The sequence below is a fragment of the Lepeophtheirus salmonis genome, chromosome 6 (genome assembly GCF_016086655.4).
Source record: "Lepeophtheirus salmonis chromosome 6, UVic_Lsal_1.4, whole genome shotgun sequence".
In the NCBI taxonomy this organism is placed as follows: Eukaryota; Metazoa; Arthropoda; class Copepoda; order Siphonostomatoida; family Caligidae; genus Lepeophtheirus; species Lepeophtheirus salmonis.
Window position 1 is genome coordinate 25,035,037 of NC_052136.2, and position 24,563 is coordinate 25,059,599.

The 24,563-nt window shown below is 28.9% G+C and overlaps 1 protein-coding gene across 4 annotated transcripts in view; it reads right to left on the bottom strand.

Moving 5' to 3' along the window:
- LOC121120791 (synaptotagmin 1) overlaps positions 1-15,047 on the bottom strand; it is a 93,637-nt gene extending 78,590 nt beyond the window's left edge. For 3 of the 4 annotated variants that reach the window (XR_011780554.1, XR_011780555.1, XM_071889090.1), the window contains exon 1: positions 14,735-15,044. The gene's annotated coding sequence lies outside the window, so the exon portion shown is untranslated. Of the gene's footprint in view, positions 1-14,734 lie in introns of all 4 variants that reach the window. The other variant, XR_011780556.1, reaches the window with a different exon arrangement.
- Between the last annotated feature and the right edge of the window lie 9,516 nt (positions 15,048-24,563).

Here is a 24,563-nt window from a genome sequence, read left to right on the forward strand (position 1 = left end):
ATTCTCAGTTCTTATTTTTCAGGGACTTTAAAATAAAATTAAAGTCAAATTAAACTAATTACAAAAACGGCATGATATTCATAAAATGTTGTACATAACGTTTTCTTTATGTTAGCTCAAAAAAATCATATTGTAGAATTAAAAAGTTACCAAAACGAATACATATACATATAATGCAATAAATTCAGAATGAATATATAGCATCTCTAAAATAAGTAGCACTCAGAATTTTTTTATAGTTATATCATTTTTATTAGTAATTTTCAATGTAAGACCAACCTGGTGTAAAAAAAAAAAAATTTACAATAACAATGTACATTAATTTTGAATCTGGCTACCATCAGCCTCAATGAGACCCTCCAACAACCACGGAACCCCTTGCATACATTGGTAGTCCTTTTTCATGATCCTCCGCTGCTTTTGACGGAAGTCTTCAAGACATCAATATTCGGGTGGTGGACTTTGCGGGACTTCTTCTCAGTTTGCCTCCAAATGGACTAATCCAGGGGATTCGATTCAGATATAGGATCTGAGGGGCTAGAGGTTCTTGGACAAGAACTTCATTTTGCTACACATCCACTCTTGTACAATATTAGCTTTTTGGGCCGGAGCCCTGTCCTGCCGAAATACGTAAATGGTCTATTTAGACTTCTTCATAGTCTTGAAGATCTATGGGACCACATTTTCCTTCAACTCCTTCAAGTAGTCGGCCAGAGGTAACCGGTATCCAACAGGAAACCAAATCCGAGGGATTTTTTCTCAAGTTGATGCCACAACCCCCAACAAAATCACAAAGGCCGGATGTTGTGTCTTGGTGACTGTCCTGATGCTATTACTAGGCTTACCAAAGGATACCACCCGATCTTTTTACTTGTTGTAGACGGAGTCGACGGCAAATGTATTTTCATCAGAGAAAAAAATAACCCGGTTGTTGTTGTGCTTCAGATAATTCAAGATTTGTTGAGATCACTGAAGACGGAGTTCTTCTTGACGTTGGGATAGGAGTGGCCTGTGAATTCTTCTAACTGACCTTCCTCCAGCCTTTCGGATGGCCTTCCCCACAGTAGGCCGATGTATCTTCTTCTTCTTGGTGTACTCTGACATCTTCATCTTTGGGTTGACCTGAAAGTCCTCCATGATGTCTTCAAGCTTCACTTTAATGGGTCTTCCACTCTTGTGTTTTCTGACCCGAGAGACTTTTTCCTTACAAACTTTTAAGGTCTTCAAATGGTATCAGAGTATTCCAAAAGCTTAGTTAAGCTTTATTTTTCTTTTAAATAGCCAGTTTTTAAATTTAAAAAAAGGTAATGTGTCAAGTTTACGAAGAAATTATGTAATCATATATTGATGTATTTTGTAATAATAGGAAAATTAAGCTGCATAAAACACTTTATTCATATAAATAGATTATATTAAATGAGCAGTAGTTTAATAAAAACAGAACTATAATTTTTTGAAAAATCAATTATGAAATAGAAATAGAAATCCAGTGTTCTCCTTCCCGTGGTTACTACGTCAGTTGTATTTTAGTCTCGAAATCTAAGTTTGTTCTGGACCGGTCTCGTAGTAAAATTTGATTAACAAAAATAATTATTATTGATCGTTCCCCCCAAAATAGACGTTAAAAATAAAAGCAGCTGGATTGAATTTTGCTTTGCCTAATACTAAAGCCCTTATTGTGAATAAGTAATGCTGGAAGCCAAAGAATTACAAACAATTTTTATATCTGCTGCAGCCCAATTATCATCTTTCTCATAGAGGATTACAAATGTGTCGGGTAATTAACGGCAATATGGAGCGGATTTGGAACTATAGACCTGAAAATATCAGCAAGATATTTGAACTCTTTAAAAATAATTTTTGGGTCATTTTTAAACTTTTGGGAAGTAATTGTTTTAAATGTGAATTTTAGACTCTTGACACGGTTTTTAGTTGTTGTTGTTTTTAAATGTTATTTATACTCATATACATGTCATATTCTATTTTTATTTGTTTTACTACATCTAATCATGTTATATTAATTGCCTGAATTTATTTATTGCCGTGTATCAGCACGTACTGAAAGGTTCTTCGGGAGGGGAATAATATAAAAAGAATATGTTTATTTATGTTACTTATAACTCAATTCCTCTACTTACATATTTTATATTTTCATATAAGTGTTTATGAGCCTTAATTTAAAAAAACAAAACAATAAAAGCACCTATTATTTAGAAATAAAAAAAAAAGAAATATATATCCACGATTTAAATTTAAATTAACAATCTCAATTTGAGGTTATGTTTTCGAATTGCTGTCTTTATTGAAATATTGGTTCATAAAAAAATCACTTAGGACCGAACCAAGCAAAACCGTATCAACACTAAAAAGTACAAAATATATAGTTATACGTTTTATGCAGACGTGAAATCCTATTTTGTAATTTAAGAAAGGAGAAAAATAATATATTTCTCTTGGTATCAGCTTAGTTTTTCTTTACAAAGTTTTAGTCTCATTCAAGTTTTGTTCTTTTCTTGGAGACCAAGGGTAAGGTTATGTAAACATTGCGCTGCCGAAATTTTCCCTTAAAAGAAAAAATGTGTTTGGACTCTTTTCCATGGACGCAAACGTCAAAAGATTCAATTGTATGATATAAAATATCAGAGCAAATATCAAAATTTCTGATAATTTTTTCCAACATTGTTACGTTGTAGATATTGAATATTTTGCCGGATATATCAGCTTTTGTCAATTATGTAGGAGCACATAACGTACAATACTTACTTTGTCAAAGAGAATTTCATTTTATGACTGGGTAGTTTGTACCTGTACTAATAAACTCTACGTTTTTTTTCTTCTAGCCATGTTGCATTAATGTCACACCATTTGATTTATTCTCTAATACTTTTCAACATGTATTTTATAATATTTGTATGTCTATAAGAGTACTTTTATAGACGTAGTGGAGTTGATAAAGCAAATGTGGAAATCGATAGCATGTTCAATACATTCAATAAGTACATACACACAAATAATAAAAAGCAATGTCTTATTTTGGATATCTGATGAATGATTTATGTACATTAACTTTTTTAATACACATAATTTGTAATACGTTTGTATCTACAGATTCCAAGTAAATACATAACAGGCCTTTAAGATCAAATTAGCAGCGCATGCGTTCACCGGCAATTTTGTTATAATGCAGGCGTCTGATGGTCTCGCTTTTTTTTACCAGCAGAATATTGCTGTATCAAAAAAAAAAAAAAAAATTTAAAGCTTTGGGGTAATGGCAACAGGTGTTCCAGATATAAAGAAGATTGAATGTACAGAAAAGAAACCGTGTTGTACCGTGACGAGGATTTTTGTTCATAACAAAATTTAGATTTCAAATTCTGATGTCTCAAATGTGATTCGGAAACGTGCAACAAGAGTTTGATGCTTGTCATTTCTCTAACAGGTCCCTCAAGTGGCTAAGTGAGCACTACTATATTTTCATTAGAAAGGAAATATGCACTCCAGGAGTCCGGATCTTAATCTGATAGATAATTTTGTCTGGAGCTCCGTTGAATCTAAAAAAAGAATCTAACATCTAATGCCAGCATCTGATTGGCTCAATCAAGGTTACCGTAACCAACATTCCAAGGATTACGTTGTCAACGCCTCCTCCTGCTTCCGGACCCGTAACCAGCCCGTGATTGATGCTGGAGATGGATTCATCAAATGAGCTCTTTTTAAAAATCATTTGTGCAGTTCAAGCCAATTTTCAAGTAAATCCGCCAAAAATGTATTCCTCAGTGACAATTTAATTATTTTAAAAAATGTCCCGATTTAATCTTAACGCCCTGTATTTTTCAAGATTTGAGAGTATATTATGCAATACATTCAAATTGTATATTAGTGATGCTACGTTGGGCTTTTTTTATTCCGTTAGTTCTGCATCTTTTGAATTCTTTAACACGAACTGAATCTGTAACATTCTATTTAATTTGACTAATATAGAAAATTTGTCAAAAACATGTCCTATTTAATCATTTCTTGCCTTATATATCGAATACGTATTTATTAAATGTATTTAATTGAAACTTAAAGCTTATATTACAAAATTTATCAAATAAACATTTTTATTCATAAAATTTTCTTGCAAATTATTTTCTAGCGTAATGTAAAGCTTTTAAATATACCCTTCTATATTTTATTATTTATCGAATAATTTTAAACAGAAACTCACTACTTTTAATCGTACTTTCAACATTATAGTTTCAAAAAAATGTTTGCTAAATTCAATGCATAGCACAGAACTATAAGAAAGTTTTATTTTACATTTATTATATTTAACTAAAAAGGTGTTTATTTGATAAAACCTTATTTGTTTGAACTATATAAAGGAAGTTATGATTTCTTTAAATCAAACTAAATCTACATCTTTACCGCTCCACAATTTTTGGAAAAGATTTATTAAAGTCCTAAAATTATGGTTAAAATTTCCAAAAAATCCAGAGGTACTAACATTGAGAAATTTAATATCAAATACGAAGAATAAAATTTAAAACATACGGTTTGTTAAACAAACTGATAGCTTTTCAATGATATATACAGTGTACTTGCTATGACTGCTTTGTTTTATAACAAGATACAAATCAAAAATTCCTTAAAATGTTAATTTATGAATATTTTTGATACTTCAGAACTAAGAGTTAAATTAACTTAAAAACCCAATATTTTATCCATTATTCTACACAGCAAATATCAGTCAAATCTGTTTCCTCATAAAAAATTCTCTTATAATGACCCATCTATCTCTGTAGAAGCAATATAAAAAGATCCAGGAAATAATTTTAGTGATAACTTGATCTATAAAATTAACTTCTTTTTGTTTTAAAGTCCTTTAAATTCTACATGCAATATTTTTTTACTAATTAATTTGGAACACCGCTATTTTTAGGATTATATTTAAACACTAATAATAAGTTATTTTGCCATTTTCTATTAGTCACTATTAATTTTGTGTGCGAAAAGTTGGGATAGAAAGAGAAAATAAAAATAAATCAAATTCATGGACATAAGTATTTGAATTGTACCTAATTGTATTTAATGGGCAAATAAAAATGAAAACTACATCGGTTATTTTTGGAGCAGATTTAGATTGTGGATGAGTAGAAAATTATTGTTGCCCTATCCCATACAATCCTAGCATAACAACGGAACGCTCCTTTAACTTAACCAATAACTCATAAATAATATTTATAATAACCAATAAGTAACGATTTGTTACCAAATAAAGAAAGAAAGAAGGTCCACTGCAGTTTTACTTGTTTAAATTGAGTAACCAAATTCAAATTTTTATACAGTATTTAATGTTATGATTACTTCAACATTAAATTGCGGGGTTTTATATAAATAAAATTATTACAAAGGTTACGTTACCAAAAGTTTTCACTTTTCACAATATTATTATTCTACCGTAATAAAAATAAACTTCTGGCCTAAGTGTAATTTTTTATTCATGAAATATAAAGTAAAAATAGATAGAAAAAAAAAATGAGGTTCTGTTGTTTTTTTCTTTAAGATTCCAGGATTTTTTTATGCTGCCTCTACACATTAAATTATTTCTAACTGATATTTTATTTTTCTAGAAGCCACGAAATAGTATAATTAAATAGTATTGTCAACTTGTTCATCTTAATATCTTAATCATAATCTCTGTATATCCTCTTAAGTAGATTAGTTTAGAAAAAATTAATTTTCAGATAACATAATTAGTCATATTAGTATATTAGTCATCAATATTATTATAATTTAATCAATATGATAAATAAATGACACTCATATTATTGATTAATTAATTATATACAATTGCTACTGACGGGACATTTTATGTTTTTTTTTTAAATTATAATTTAGCAAAAGTAACATTTATGTATAATTATAGAGTTTATTAAATACACTTTTTGATCATATACAGTTTATTTGAATTTGTCTAAGGCGTGATTGTCATTAACTAAATAAAAATTGTTTAATCAATGCATGATGTTTATCAAACGTATAACAAATTAGTAAAAATGGTTAATACAAAGATAAATACAAGCAAACATAGAGAATTTGAAAAAACAAAACAAAATTAAAGCTTTTCTTCTACTTAAATTTTTACGTGTTGCAAATAACTTTAACTCACTTCTTCCTCTATAAATGTCAAATTATAGTAAATACACCTACAATTTGTTCTTTCCAAAAGTTTGAAATTAGCAAACATAGACATTAAAAAGATAAAATTAAAAAAATGTATAATTTATTAAAGTCATTTAACGAAAAGTCATCAAATTTTGTAGTAGGCAGCTGACGTCCATTAGTTGAAAAAACATGGAATTAACAATGTATGAAAAAATTATATAATCATGAGTAGATTATGATTTACAGATACTTGATAATTTATTCGATATCTCATGAGAAATATTTACAGTATGAACAAAGTGTTTCTATACGTCAGTACACATTATCTACGAATGTGTGTAAGATTTATCCTCTGTACTAATTTATGAGCAAATCTGTAAGTCAGGAGCTCAAAAAACAGATTGGGTAGTGAGAAGGATCCCAATCTCACTAGGGTTCTTAAGGTCATCAGCAAAATATAGGAAATAATTTATCTATGCAACTTTAATAAATTGGAATGTGTAATCGTTAAAGAACTCTACGTTTTGGCAAATTTATCCTACAATGGTCGTTAACTTGGAATTTTAAATATTTTAATTGTAGTTATCCAACAGGTGTTACTGGACAGATAAATGTAGCAAAATCAACCTTTTTCAGTTTTGTGTATCATTTCAATTAAGTATAATTGAATCTTAAATTATAGAAAGAAGGGGGGAGAATCAAAAAAAAGATTTATAATGCTGGCTTTTCATGTTTCTAATAGCTTTTTTTTTTAAGGTCAAGCCTATTTTGGGTTACTTTTCTTAGATTGTATCTATTTAGTATAATTTCGTCTTTTTTTTTTTTGTCTAATTCTAAAAAAAAAAGTCATTTTTAATGAAAAAGGTATATTTTATTTTTTCTAGACGCCTTCATTTCAATATTTTTAAAGTCACTGAGTAAATAATCGAAAAAAATTCCACCAACATCCCATTATTTTCCAATCTAGTACCAACCTCCTCACGCTCCTTTGCAATAACCCTACTTACAAATTTTTCCAGTAGCCGATGTATACGAACACTATCTAAAGCACTTTTAGAAAGCCAAATTCTATTAGATTTAACTCCCAATAATTTCCAATATACGTATCTACACAAAAATCATAAAGATATTTACATATAGCTGAATTAGAGTTGAGCTAATTTTATAAATTTGAGAAATATAAAGCTGTGAGGGAAGCAAATTTTCCTTTTTAGACTAATAATATTGTATACAAATTTTGAACAGTTTTAAAAAATATTTAAAGGTTAACTCAAAGGCTCCAAAGTTTTTGAAATTTTGCGATTCTTTTCTAAAATGAGTTTTTTAACTAAATATCATGTAAACACTTCGTATTATAACAAACCTTATAATACAAGAAATTAAACTTAATAAATATGCTTTTGAAAATATCCAATAGTGTTTTCACTAACATTTGTGCTTATTGGTCAAAAAGAGCAAAGACTACCATAACTTGGATTTTTTGCTATACAGTTGTGCACGTCTAAAACTGAACACTCCTTTAAATTTTATGCCATGCATATATTCGTGATTTTATTATGTTGAAACCGGTTGATACTTCTAGGCAAGGGTCTTGACTAGTTATAAACAAAACTCCAGCAAAATCTAAATAGTAACAGTGAAACAACAGCCGATAGTATGGAGAGACGTCGAGTCGCAATTTTGGAACTTTCAGCGCGGGGAAAAACTCCCACTGAAATTGCCAAGATTCTGAACTGCAGCTGTATCACCGTTTACAGCGTATTAGCCAAAGTGACTCCTGAGGTGACCACAAGATCTAAGTCAATGCCTTGAAGGTCGGACGAAATGGTTGCTGCCGTGAAAAAGTCTGTCGAGGACAAGAAAGGCAAGGTCACCGTCAGCGGCCTCTCCAGAAGGTTCAACGTCAGCAGAAGGATCATGGACCGGCTAGTTAAGAAAGATCTTCGCCTTAAGGTCTACAAGAGAACCCCTCGTCAAGCCCTCTAGCCGTAAAATTTAAAGGAGTGTACAGTTTTAGACGCGCACACCTCTATGTTCATCTGATGCTCGATAAAATAAATATTATTCATACTAACAATTCATGTGTCCAAAATTCTTAGCAATAGTTAATTTAGTACTCTAAATAGATAAATCAGTTTAGGTTAGGATAAATTTGACCTTTTTCCGACCTTTTATTAACCTTTTTTGAATAAAAATACTTTATAAGCTAAATCTATTTCATAATTCATAATTGAATATTAAGAAATACTCATTGCAAAGATGTTGATCTTTTTCTGACCTTTACTTCATCCAAAAAGTCTTAATAGCCAAACTTTAATCAAAACGAAAGTAATTAAATCTTATTTTATTTTTAACGGAGATAAAATTTATGGGCACTGCTATTTAGTCCACATTTTTCATGAAAAAAAATACGTGATCAAATTCAAATCATGTACTTTGACACAACAAATTCAAATATGGGCAGGACTGCTAGAACTTGTGTTCTTCTACAGAAAAAAGGAAAAAAAAAATATGAAAAACCTTTTACCTCTCGCATGTAGACACCATATTATGGACTTAAGCACAGTATTATAAGTCATATTTTGGACCTACAATTTCTCCTGATGTTCAAATTTTCTAAGATTTCAAGAAAAATGGTCATCTATTAATACACATAAGTATGATACTGGAATTAAAATAGCTAGTCTTGTAGAAGATGTCTGACAAGACACCCTTGAATATCCGAAGAAGTGTATGGAAACCAATCTTCCTTGACACGACTATAAAGAATTCCTTAACCTGGTAATTATATTCCTTGGTGATGTGTATCCACGAGATGTAAAATTTAGGTCACCTGGCTTCTATACACCATGCTCAATGGTTTTATAAAGTTTTATACTCCCTAAAAATTTGGATGTTCGATCACAATATAAATTCACAAACATAGAAGAGCGAAGGATTGCGTAATATTTGTGTGTTTATAGTAATAGTGTATCTCCGACCCTGAATGTCTGCTCCTCGAGCCTTTAGTGTACCATATAAAGACCTGAATTTCTTGAGATGAGCTTGACTTATGGAATGATCAGGATAACTACGGACATGCTCTTAATACTATCATTCATTTAAAAATTGTTAATGATCCTACTAAATCCTTATTAAAGAATATCGTGGTTTACTAACATCTGATGAATCGCTGCTCCAATTCCTCCTCCAAGTGGTCGAAGGTCATCAAAGCTTATATTTCCTTGATTCAAGCAAAAATACTCTATCTAAATATTAATTTAAGAACATATGTACAATGAAATTAGTAGAACTTTATTACATTATATACAACATTTATATGAATGATAAATTAGGAAAATATATGAAGATTTTTTTATTAAAAAAACATTATTATATTTTCTTTACGTTGTGATATTTTTTAGGCTTTATAATAATTTTGCTTTAAAATGATCATTTTCAACTAAAACTACCTCATAATAGTTTTTAATTACGACTACTCCAAATATTTTGTATCTTTAAGATTAATTTAGATTATAAAGGTGTTTTTATCAAAAAAAAAAAAAAAAAAAAAAAAAAAAAAGGTCAGTAGAAGGAAAAAAAAGATCAAATTTATGGTAATTTAACCTTCTCTATCTACTTGGAATAATTAGTTGACCATTGCTAATGATTTTGAAAACACAAATTATAAATATGGATTTTATTTTTTGATAAAAATAGATATAGAAAAAAAATCAAGTTATGGGACTCTTTGCTCATTTTTACCAATTAGAACAAAGCGTCGTAAACAAAATTATGTAATATTTTCAATTGTAGACTTATTTAGGTAAATTTCTTGTATTATAAGGTTTATTCTAACAACAAAAGCTGATTTGATATTCAGATATCAACACTTTTTCTTTTCAATAGTAAAATTTCAAAACTTTGAACCCATTGAGCTACTTCTAAATATTTTTCAAACCCGTTCACAATTTATATACGACGTATTTCGCCTCAAAAGAAAAATTTGCTAGCCTCGCAACTTAATATTTCAAAAACTTAAAAATTAAGTTCCTCCATTAGGTGCATGTAGTAAAGCTATGGTTGTCAAAAATAGAAAGGAACTTGAGCTTATTTCCAAATAAACTCATTAATTTAAACTTATTTACAATATACCTATACAACTTCGCTGAAGAATAATAAAATTCGAGGAAAGTTCATTCTATAATTGACGGAGTGAATTGAGCCATGAACCAAATACTTTCTTGATGTGTATGAAGGAATGTTCATGAGGACTGGTATTTATGAATAAATAAATAAAAACTGTCATAGTAAGTTTGTGTATTTTTTTCAATTGAAAATTTCATTAGTATTTACAGATATGTATATATGAAGATTAAAGTATAAATATACTCTTAGCATGATCAAAGAAAGAGAGGTTATTGAAGTTAATTTTTTTAAGAAGATGCTATGATATATAATTATCAAACCATTTTGTTGAATATTTCGGCTTATGGCTCATGGTTCATACTTGGGGCAAAAAAATATTTAATACTTGATACAATTAACATCTTCAATTCATTAAAAAAGAATATACATTGGATATTCAAACAATACATTTATGCAATATACTTACTTGTTGAGTAAGTATCTTCATTCTCCATATATATATATATATATACAGGCTTAAAAATAATATTACAAGAAATATAAGGATCTTTGATGTACTGTTATGTATATCAAAAGAGTTTTCTTCTCAAATCTGCTCTTCCAATCAACTTTCTTTTACATATATGTACACTATTTTGTAAAGTTGATTAAATTAAAAATGATCATGAATCACAACTCTGAAGAAAGAAATGAAAAATTGGTCTCATTTAAGACAAATTCCTTCTTTGCACATCCAAAATATATACTTATACGTGCCTTATTCGATTAAAACATAGCTGATATCATCTTTGAAGATCGTAAAAGAAACAAAAAGATCCAGTCAGATAATTTTTTCCTTCAAATCATTTCTAAATGTACGTCCAAATGGTTACCTAGATTTAATTAGCTTGAATACAAATCCTGAAAATTACCAAACTTAGCCACTTATAACATTTGATACGAAGAATAATGCACTATTAAAATGAGCAATTGGTGAAATTTAACTCTACTTCGTATTCCGTGTCATTCTAAAAATGTTTCTCTACACTGGATCTTTGACCCGATTGAGGGTAATGGTCTTTGATGGCACAAAAAATAATAAGAGGCTTATAAATACCTAAACAAATCTCGTGATCCATAATAATTTTGAATTTGTTCAACTTTTCAAAATAGTGCATACTCTAATGTATACTATTTACGATGTAGGTATCATACACACTCTATGCACATAGCTACAATACATAGAAATAGCCCTTTGATTCGATGTTCTTATCATGAGGTTGAAATTACTTATATTAAAAACAATTAAGTTAATAGTTAAATGTACATATATTAATGCATGCAATATACCACAGGTTTCCTTTCTATTATAAGCAACATATGCGGAAAGGGAGCTTTTTTAGACCATAATTGAGTTATAAACTTGGTTCTTAGGAATAAATGAACAACCAAAATTTAATGGCTCATGTTATCAACGTGCTTAGTTGATCATTACTTAGTGACCTAGTCTAAGGTCTGATAGCTTCGAATATTTGGAAGGGAAACTCAACTCTACAGCAAGAAACTACTAAGTTTGAGACTCGGACTGACACTGATTTTAGTTATTTCTAATTAACCCATTCAGACCGATATTTCGAATGGGAAACGCTTTTACACCATGGACTGAAACATAATAGTTTTCAAACTGTTCCTCGTTCTTTAATCGATCTCAGACTGTGGACCACAATTTTTTTGTCAGTCATACACCGAAATGAGTCGTTGTAAAGCTTTTTATGAAGTCATGTTTACTCATTTGGAATCTCAATTGATATTATCAGCAATTCGTTAATATATCAGACCAGTCCAAAGTATTAGATGGCACTGATCAAGACCAATTTTGTTTAGAGACCGAATTCGATCTGTAAAAATATATAATTATCTTGACCCGATCCAGAATGGTCAAATCAAATTAAAATACTAAAATTAGCTAAGGAATCAATTACTCTTTATAGGTCAAATTGAGAATGGGCACTCGATGTCCCAGTATCTCGTAATCTGGGGTGATAATTTTTCAATATTTTTATTATTATCATCTCAAATCTTGAGTATCACATGAATTTGTACTTATATACCAACATGTAGGGATGTAAAAAATTCATGTTTAAATCCCCGTGAGTGTAAATCTAAAAGAAAAGTAAAGATTGGTTACTTTTATGGACGGCATATTGGTCATAGTGAATATTTAGAGTGGAGAAGTATTTATTTAGGAGGTTGTTATCGACTCAAAATGACATCAACCATTGTTTGGGTATATATGCTATTGTTATTTAAAAAAAAAAAACATTATCTTTTTTTCCCCTTGATTTTTAAAGAATATATATTATGTAAAAGTATAACATACAGTGAAGGCATACAACAGTTGACATGATCTTACACGACACTAGCACGCTCAATCAATTTATCCTTATATATGATATGTGCTGACAGAGATTTAAAAAAAAAAACCCAAAGGGATCTTACCACGCTTATACGTTTGAATTTTTAGAATAAGGAAAAATAATTAATTAATTACTCTAAGTAAGAGTAATTTATTGCTATGTTGCTTTTAGCTTTGTAATTTGATGTTGACTGATTCGTAATCCTACATATTAGCTTATATATATTTTTTAATGTATGCTCACAAGGATTGCGAGAATTATCCTATCCACATGAATATGTATAGCTCAGTGTGAACAGAATGAATCCATGATACAACAGTGAAGTAGTATTTTTCTAAAATATCAATTTTTTAACTCCTTTTTTGTTTCTTCGTATGACATTTCATTGTTAAAACTTTGTATTTCAAGAAAAGATATCTTATCTAATTACTTATTCATAATTTTTTCTAAAATATATTTTTTTCTTCATTTCAATTTTGCCAAAAAAACTTTCTTTTTGAAAGTATGACACAACAGATTCAGTAGTATATATGTATTTGTACTTTGCTCATGTATAATGTTTTCAATTTTATACATTCTCGTGTTTATATTAATGATATAAATACATACTTATTTGCTCCTTGTTTTTCCGAATCGAAAGGCAATGTGAACAACTTAATTAATGGTCGTGAAAAATCCTTAATTAGAAAGGTTTAATACGCCAAATATTATTTTTCTTTATTATTCATTAAAACAATATAGGTACATATGAATGAATATACCTACATGGTTTTGGTGATTAAAGTCCTCTCATTTCTTGTTTCTATAAGAAACTCTGGCAATTCAAATAGTCTTTAACAATTGAATTTTATTGGTTATCAATTCTCCAGAAGAGAAAGGATAGCCTGTAAAATCAAAATATTATTCAATCTACCAGGAGCAGGGCTTGCATAATTTCAAAATCCCTAGTAGTCCTAATCTTTTGATTATGGTACCCAAAATTAAATGAACTATTTGTTTTGTTTTAATGAAAGTGATAACACAATTAATTTAATGTACTTTTTTGTAAATTTTATAAGCACAGAACAGGAACCAGAAAATGGCAAATTCCTGTAATAATGCCAATTATTCTTGAGCTAGGGTATAGTTTGATCCTCATTTGACAAATCCTCTTGTACCACAGTCTCCTCTTCAGGTTCATTTTTTTACTGTGTTGTGTACATTATGACTACAGCCTTTTGTGATCAACATCCAGAAATGAACTGATGTCCAAGACAAAAGTATTCCACGGGTTTCCCTATTTATGAAGATGTACATAAGATCATTCAGTATTTCAGCCAGGAGACTTGTACATTATACTGTTTTTACACGGTTTATGTAGGAAAATCCTCTCTCACAAATGGTCTTTGTTCATCTTCAGTCTCCCCAGATATCGGGTTTTTTTAGAGAGCCCATGGGGCAGGAAGGGTAAAATTTTAGAGACCTGAGTAAAAAAGTGACATCGGGCTAGTAATTTTATGATCCCTAAGGCAAAGTAATCCGATACCAACATGCTCAAGTTCAAGTCAGCTCAAGGTGAGACATTGGATTCAATCCATTAGGCCTATCAAAAATGAGAGGAAAGAGCTTACGAACGAATTAAAGTTGTACAAAAGAGTTGATGAAATGAGTTTCAAAGAGGACTATGTTCACAAATGTCCTCCCAAAAAGAGGTTATCTTCATACTTCCAACATGGCCATTTATTTAATTACAGCTTATTTAATTATAAAAAACATTAGAATAAATTAAATAAACTGTCAAAAAGAAATACATACAAATATCAATGTAAATGGCATTACGATTGCATCAGCCTAGGGATAAAAAGAGGGGGGAAAGAGATGAACAAACAGACAGATAAGAAAAAGGGTTGAGGATGCACAAGGTTTGTCTAGGCACTTCGAATCATTGATTGGCTGGCTTTAAACAAGGCACCAAAAAATGTTATTATTATTACATAAACATATACATATATTTTTCTAGAGAAAAAAGGTCGTGCAAGTAAGAGAAGAAAATGAATAAATAACGACATTCAAACCATTACCTTAAATCAAATTAGACTTTTTAAACCAAAATAAAAGTATAGAAGGAAAAATATGGCGTTGCAATAAGCACTTGATTTATTAATTTGAATTGATAAAGATCACACACTTTTTTTTTACGTATATATAAATATATAGGTATATTTATTTATTTTCTTTTCACATTCACTGTATAAGATTTGCAAAAGGAATTTAAAGATATATTTAGTGTTATTAAGCAACTAAAAACTCGATATGATGAAAAGAGTAAAGTTTTTTTTTTCCTTTTGAACGTACTCCTGTAGTAGTAGTAATAGTAGTAAAAACCAATGCAATGAATAGTAGTGGAACTACATACACATATAAAAAAGCGTGCGTAATATTATATCAGTAAGCGTAAGCGCATGGCAATAATCGCATGGTAAGAAGAGGAAAAGGAGAAAAAGCCTTCTTCTGCTTTTTTTTTTTTTTCTTTATGTTGTCGAACTTTCATGAAAATGAAATTAAATTATACAAAAGTTGGATGAATTATGAAATTAATTAAACAGGAGTTGGATGGATTAAAATGTCATAGATACATATTAATAAGTAATGTAGTTTTTTATTGTTATTTAGCAGATACACTCCACTTCAAAGTATGTAGAATAAATAGTAGAAGAAGCGGAGGAAAAAGAGACGATCTGATTGCTTTCTATGAATATACGAGTATCTATGTTAGCAAAATACAAACATAATTATTTGCTTGCTTTTGTCAACCTATTTCGACACATACATAATTGTATAAGCAATCAACTCAAGAGTGTTTTTTCTTCTTCTTTAATCTTTTTTATTTAAAAGGAATCAATCACTTGACGAAGCGGGAAACGAGTAGATACAACAAATACGGGATTGTCTTCTTCTTTTTCCCCCTTGAGATCATTAAAAGGACTCCTAGTGAATAATTGGTTTGTGTCAAGGGCTCTCCTTTTACTACAAGGAAACTACATGTTAATCAAATGATGCCCCATTGAGTCATAACTTTTAAAAAATCAGGACTTTTTTTAATCAAAAATATATAATGTATAATAAATAAATCTATTGGTCGAGGAATAAGATTTTTACCTGTTGTTTCTTTCTTTTTTCTCTCTCTCCTTGTAAATCTCTTATTATCGCTCTTTTTTCTATTTCTCCCTTTTTAGATACACAAAATGGTTAATATAGAAGAGAAAGTCTGTAATGATATTTTTAAATTAGTCATTAGCCTTAATCATACTTTCCACATTGAATTGATATAAATTTTTTATATTTTAAATGACGCGAATTTTTCTGCGTGTCATGACACAAAGTAAAGAATTACATGGACTACGTAATGAAACGTAGATGCATCAAAGGCACATTGATAGAGAGAAGGTACAATGTACGTAAATTAATTAGAACAATTTAAATTTTGACTCTTAACGTCTAAGTATTCATAAGTAATTCATTCAAGATATTCTATGATAACTTCCAGGATCAACAAATGTTTTATGAAAATGTTTTATGTAAATCAAATATGAAATATACGGCTTGGAACCAAATGTCTTAAAAGTATATTACCTTCGATTTATATGAAAGGGAATAAAGCATACGATGATAAATATACCTCTAAATACCTAGACTAGGCCGAGGAGGGCAATTATTTTTATTTTTAATATGCCTCAAGACATATAACTTACAATGACTTTTTTTATTTAAAATACAAATATTAAAAATTATTGATCTTAAGTTGTTTTTGTAAATACGAGAGAGAGTGCGGAATACATCTTCGAACCATATATATGTAGTTAGTACTGGATTGAGTTGTGTAGCTATTAGAGGTGTAATACTATAGTAGAATATTCTATGTATTTTGATAAATATGTATACATTCCAGAGCATCAAGAATTATACTTTATTTTTTATTAGCTCTATTCTTGATTTGATTAATATGTTATCTGAACATTTGTAAACTGAGTTATAACTTTCTTCAACAGGTTGTGTATAAATTGGTGCCCACAAATTATAAGTATATTATTGAGGAGAGGGGCTTGTTCCACAAAATATAGCCTATTCCGATTTATATGAAAGGGAGCATCAAGAATTATACTGTGTATACGAAATTTCCTACCCCAATTTCGTCTGTGTCACATAGAAAACAATGAACATTCACTTGTACTCCTTTGAAGAATATTGCAATCAACACATTCATAATAACATAAATTAATGATACTACTAAGTCCACAGCTTGGTTCCTAATATGTATACATATTATACATTTAAATACATACATTATTAGTTGAAAATATACCAAAAGAAGAAATGAAGAAATATAACTTTGAGTGTAAGGAACAAACTAAAAAATTGGTTTAGTAAACATCATCTTTCTTCAGCAGGTTTTTTTTAAGTAATATGAAAGGATAATTAAATTATCTCCAGCTCAAAAATTAGCAATTTTAATGCCCTACAATGCACATTACACATATTGAAAGTTTTTGTCGCTATTTTGATTGTATCTGGCTATAGACTTCTACCTAGTGAAATAAATGATTGGGAAAATGACAAAGATATTACAAATCTTGTCTTATATATTGCAAGGAGAAGATATATATTTGAGGATATCATGCGATATCTGTACTTTAACCAATCGAATGAAGTAGATGAACCTCATAAATACAAGAAACTTCCACCCATCTTCTAAATATATATATGAAATACTCCATACCAGCTCAGAGTAAATCCTATGCTGAGATAATGATCCAGTATTTTTGACAATGTTGAGTACAAACAATTAATCCGTACTTAATCAATTTATTTTGGAATAAAGTTTGATCTCAATGATCAAAGTCTGGATACCTAAATACCTTCGATTTATATCAAGATAAAATTTATAAAGGGACGATGATATATATGGAAAATTCCCCGTCAAAAATTATGAACTTATTGGTTATTGATCAAGACAAAATTGAGCTCCCATTCACGATATATGTTAATAATCTTTTTATTACTTTACCTCTGATGATTGAAATCAAATCCTGGTCTAATAATGATTTATGATTAGGAATAATCAAATTATAATTCTAACAATTCTCCGAAGCATCAAAATAATGGGTAATTTAAAAAAAGAGCTTAGTTTCTATAGCTACTTCTACGTGGAAAGGAAAGGATATATACTTTTCAAGATGGAAAATAACTCTGTGGTAATGTTAGCATCAACTATAGGTGACATCTTAATTACTAGTTTTGTCAAACGTTGGAACAGAGAGAATAAGGCTCTTCAAAGATTCCCATGACAGACAAAATAAAAAAATATAGCGAAAATATGGGTATTATTAATGACGGAATATATATCTATCATAGAGCGTTTTCACAATTCGACATCATTGCAGCAGTCGGTTATCTTAGAAGCATGCTCATGCTTTTATCATTTGGAGCAATGGTAAATTATTTTCATATATTTCGATGTCATAATGGGACAGAACTCACACCCAAAAGGACTCAAACCTTTACATCCTCTCAAAAAGTATGTCTATTTATGATATCTCAGACCGTAATGATATTTATAAAAACAAGTTATATTCTTTAGAGGTACTTTGATTAATTTATTTCATAAAATCATAAAATGACGTTTTCTTAAATATTTTTTCAATAAATATGTCAACTATGCATATTGCATATATCCTTTCTGTATTGTATTCGTGACTCCTTTCCTACCTTATCATCTTATTGTTCCTGTTATTATTATTATTTAATCTATCCTTTGTCTATGTGTAAGTACTGTGTGTGTCTTATAGTATACATACCCTGACATTGTTGACTATATCAGAGAGTTGTAATGTTTATGTATTAATAAGAATATATACGTGTTCCTATTAAATTACATCCTCCACATCTCTTCTCTCCTCATTTCTCTCGGTCGTCCAAGATTCCTTTCATAAATAAATAGTTTGTACCTTGTCAACTTTCGTCAAGACTCCACACCTTCAACATGGTATCCTGTTACACAAATCCCCACTTACATAAATATTTACAATGTGTTTTGTTGTCCACTTTCATTTTTTCTACTTTTTTCAAGCTTAACAGTGTTCTGAACGTTTATAGTTTAATTCAAATTCGAAGGAACTGTAGATAAATTTAGTATCTGTATTGACAATCGCTGTAATAATATTGAACTGAAGAAGAATAAATGGAACTATTTAATTTCCATTTTCTACACATTTTTTTATTTATTACTTATATTTTAAAGAGGTTTAGTTTTAGATTATTACATTATTTTTCTATTCTAAATAGATTTTAATTTTTTTTCAGAAACCAAATTTATGTTAACAATTAAATTTTCATATTTGAATTCAAATTTTAGGGATAAGGATTGAATTCCTTCATGGTACAAATTCAATTTACAGAATGACGCATTGATTTTTTTTCTTTGGGTTTTCAATATCTTTGAGCCAATTAAATGATAACATGTATTTAAAAAATAATGTTATTTGATAGCTTTAGGCTTTTAATAAGGTGTAGTTTGCTTTATTTGACCTTAAGATGAAGAATTCAGAACGTCATTAGTATTAAAAAAATAGATCCACCTCCATTTTTGGGTTATGGGTCTCTAAAAAATACAAAACTTTGATGATCAACTCAAAGAGGTGGTAGGAATAGGACAGAGGTCGTGAGGTGAAAAGAAAAGTTGGGACCTTTCGGAAACAATTATTTGAAATAAATAAATGCTGAAACATTGGATGGAGCAAAAATGAACTCCAATTTCTACATAACAGTCCTCCAAGAAGTATCTTACCCTGGATCAAAGAAAATTACACGAATGAAAGGTAATTTTAGTAACATTACTAAGACTTCCTACACCTCCAGGAAAAGTCCAATATTAATTTTGGAATTTTGAAAAATTCCCGCCCTCATGATATATCTCAATCCGCTGGATTATTATTTTTTATGAAGTAATAGAGAAGAAGGCTTGACAATTATATTGGCCTTTTTGTATTTTCGAAGTAGAGTGTTTCAAATTCAATTTTGGCCCTATTTTTTGGTTGCAAGAGCATAATTTCCTACCAAATACAAAAAGATTGATCATATCTAATCCAAATATGTTAAAAGATATAATGAATAATTTCTTATACGAAGTAATGTGAGCATCATTAAATACAATTTCGAAGGTCCTTGATCATGATTGTTATATATGAATGATTAAAGTGATTGACATTATTTAGTAAAAAATGTTATTTTGTATGTCTGAGCAAGAAATTGCAACTTGGAAAAATATTAGTAGTAACTGTATTTTTATAAATATGTTTTTAGGGTAAATTGGTTTGTTTTATTTTTAACTGTTTTATGGTTTTTCTGTTTGGGACCATAACAAATGGCATCTGCAAAATTTCAAGTCTCTATTACCATTTTTGACTTGTGATATCTTTCGAGTCCTAATTTTAGATTCACGTATATCTACTTTTTATTTATTTTATTCGATAATTTCCATATTTTTTCGTTTCTTGGCGCTAGAAGCGTGAAAAATAATATTATATTAATTATTATTACTTATCTAAGGTTTTTGACTTATAAACACGTAGTGTAAAAACATGTATTACATTCGGTAATTATTGCATACAGTATAGAAACGCATGGAAAGAATGGAGTTTATTCAAATAAAGTATCATCCTTCGAAACCAGACTCATTCGAATGTGTATATAGTAAGAATTTATTTAAAGGAATTCATATTCTCTATTTATTATTAATAGTTCATTTGATTTTTTTAAATCTTAAATTGAGTTTCTATATGTACGTACGCAGATAAGAAAAAAGTTTTTTCATTAGGAATAATGGGATAGACCTTTTTGCATTTCTTAAAGTGAACAAAAATAAGAAAGGAAAAATAATAGTAAAAAAGCAAGAAATGGAAGGAATTGACCATTTAGAAAACATTTTACTTGATTATGATTGAATTGTTTTTTTTATTCAATGTACAATGAATTTAATTTTGTTTTCAAATGCATTATTTAATATGAAAGCTTTTAGGTCTGTAGGCTGACTAGTTTTTCCTTTTAAAATCATCTTGGGAACGCTAATTGTTGTAACTTTTTTCTACAATCAAAAACTTCGTATAAGGTATATTTGGTCATAAATTATACAGTTATAGATTTAAAAAAATATATTATTGTAAGTGATAAAATGAATAAGAGGAAATACAATTTGTTTACTGTTTTAATTTTACTGTAAATGGCCGACTTCTTATGGATCATTACTTAGTTGTCCTTTGTAACTTGTTCCAGCACAGGCATTTCAGCAATTGTGGAAATATTTTGTGCAATTAAGATCATGTGATATCTTTGCTTTCGATCCTAGTTTGGTGTTGCCATGTCTAGATAGATAACAGCTCTCTCAGATTAATAATGTGACATAAATGCTACAACAATTTCAGCGCCGCTGAAATATATATTTATTATTGTTATTTAACCCGTAGAACACAAAAATTACTATTAAAACCTTCCACCAACATAGGTTTGACCTTTAAAATCTTTTTTAAATCACGTGTTTCAAATTAATTTCAATTCAGAGTCATATTTTGATATCAAAGAACTTTCTAAATGAAAATTAAGTTTAAAATCAATTAATAAACATTGAAGAAAAAGAAAAATTAATTATATATTATGTTATTTAGATTACAATTCTTAAAAAATATATCTCCTCAAACAAAAATTAAGTAAAATGATGTATTTTTTTAATTGGTTTATATTATAGCTAAATCTAAATAGTAAGCCTTTTATTGCAATTTATTCATATTTTCCGACAAAACAGGTTTATTTTTATTTTTTTTAGTTTATTATTTTTAATGGAACATTTAAAATGGAAATCGTTGCATTTAATTTTTGTCGGAGAAGATTTGCAATGCTTTTGAAAAAAAAATTATCAATCAATCTAGGCAAGAATTATTGAATATGGCCGCCTCCAGTCTCTATCACCGCCTCTACACGAGGTCGTAACTGGGGGTAATTTCTCAAAATATAATCGGAAGACATGTTGACCCATTGCTTGTTGATGCATGCCTTGGGCTCTTGCACATTTCTATGTGATGTCTTCTCAACCTTGCCCTCTAAGATGCTCCACACATTTTAGTCGACGAGATTATGATCAGGACTGGAAGAGGGCCAGAATATCTTGCCCAAGAAGTTAGTGTCACCAAGGCCGTATAGCTGGGGGCACCGTCCATAGTAAAAATCTGAGAAACACTATGCAACAAAAAAAAAGGGTCCTGGAATGCCTGCAGGCTGAAACCCATAATTATAATTGCTATTTAAACCGTAGAACACAAATATGAACATTAAGACTGTCATCCGATAAAAGTTTGGCCTTTAAAACTTTTTTTTAAATCATGTTTTTAGGGGATAACTATGATTCAGTGCCAAATTTCGAAATGAAAGAACTATATAGATGAAAATCCAAGTAAATAACAAATTAATGCAAACATTTCAGCATTTGAAAAATGAATTATTTATTACTAGTGTATTTAAGAAAGGTCGATTTTGATTAATTTTGGGCCAATTTAGTTTTTAATATTTATAAAGAAATTTAAATAAAATAAAATAGTTAGTTTGCTTGAATATAGATTACAATAATATTCCAGGCGAAAAAAATAAATCAACTATTTTGAATGTTACTAAAAAAACAATCAAAATCGATCTTTTTTAAATTGAAATATAAGGTCACATAAGGAAATATAAATATCACCCAAGATATAAAACACTTGAATACAATAAAAAAAATATTCACTTCTTAGTAAGGTCCTTCATTTTACTCGATTTTTGTTTGTAGTTATATACATTTTTTATTAATTGTAACAAAGATAAAGTAATAAATAATTCATTTTTCAAATCCTAAAATGTTTGTATTAATTTGTTATTTACTTTGATTTTTATCTATATAGTTTTTTCATATCGAAATATGGCACTGAATCGTAGTTATACCCTAAAAACTTTTTTATTAAAAGCTTTAAAGGTCAAACCTTTATCGGATGAAAGTTTACTTTAAATAATAATAATGTGGCTTTCAGCTTGCAGGTCAAAATACTATTACATGGTGTAATCTGTGTTTCAAGGAACCTTTAATTTTCAAATTCAATGGATAATTTCGTTAGTTACTATTCATATTTAGAAAGTTCTATGATTTTCTTAAATAAAAAACAAAGAAAAAAAGATATTTTTCGGATTAAATTCAAAATTTCGGAAAACCATTAAATTTAAAAAAAAGTAACTGATCTTGTCATAACTAATAGCCAAAAAATGAATTATAAAAGGGCAGTTAATTGTAAAATAGTGAATATAGTACCCTTCCCTCTAGAATTAATCTTTTTATATTTTAAAAGATGTATTGATTCAAAGTATCATTAATTGGTATAAAATATAACTTAAAGAACAATTTTAGAGGTAATTTTGAAATAATTGCATTTTAAATAGATTGGTACATTATGAAGAATGGAGGAAAATGTAAAAAAAAAATTCAAAATATTAATACACAAATTGGATTAAATTTTGTGCCAGAACGATAACTTTTTATTTTATTTTTCACTAATTTGAGAATATTACCGTTATAGAAAGGAAATCTTTAGATACATGTGCACGTACAGTGTTTGTATAATTATTATCCTATTTTAAATATGGAAGGAGCCATTTTTGAGGATTGCATTAATAATATTAATGGCAGATTATGTGTAGTTCTACAAAACTTATTTTTTCAATAGGTCCATTTGGTTTTATTGTATTTTATAAAAAAAAATGTAATAAAATTTTACAAGCGTATACATATAATACGTAAGTTACGACTTATATTTCTGGCCTCAAAGAAACTATACGTTATAAGAGGTGCATCAAAAGCTGTGTATAATATTTACAAAGGTGACGAGATTTAGAGGTAAAAACAAAACAGCAATCGACTGTATGGTTTTTGAAGATGAGCCAAATCCAACTAAAATTGTTTGTGGGAGAAACACAATTGTTACATATTTTTCCCCGGTTTGAGAGGTCATGTAGCTTTTGAAGTGTTAGAGTAACGTAGAATAGTTAATTCTGCATGGCACACGACCAAAAACAGAGGGAGAGGTGAATCATTAAAACCCTGATTTAGCCCCAAATGACTTTTTTCTATTCCCAAACATAAAAGTAAAATTACCTGTTCATCCGTTTTTATCACCTAAAGAGGACAATGATGTATTCAAACCCTATATTTTGGAGTTACCTCAATCAGAATGGAAAAAATACTTCGAAAACTGGTTCAAAACTATGCAAAAGAGTGTTGATCTTCATGAATAATATTTTGAATAGAAATAAAGGCAACTTTAATTCTTTTTTTTTCATTATTCGGCCCAAAATATAAATAGTATCCTACTTATATATAACTTTTGATAAGAATATATGTTAATAATTTTTTAATGAAAAATGGATTTTTTTCTTAAGGAAAAAAATGAAGATTTTCAATTAGTTAAGTAAAATATAAGTACATTGTACATATATATATATATGTATATATTCAATAATATTCTACATTTTAAGTAAGCTTTCTCTGAGCCTAAAGAAAGTATGGAAATTATACAACTTTATTAATGAATACATTAACTATTCATATCTTGCCTTACTACTATAGTAATAAATAATTAGTTTGATTTTATCAATTTATCTATATGTACATATATATCAAGTTTAAATAATGAGTAGTTAATTAGGCATTATGATGAAATCATTGGATTTTTTTGTTCGTAAAGGATAAAAGATTTTTGAGAAGGATTAAAAACAATAATTTTTATTCAATTTCATACTTACTTCTATAAGTCTACTAGTTCTATATGTTATGAAGTCAAAGAG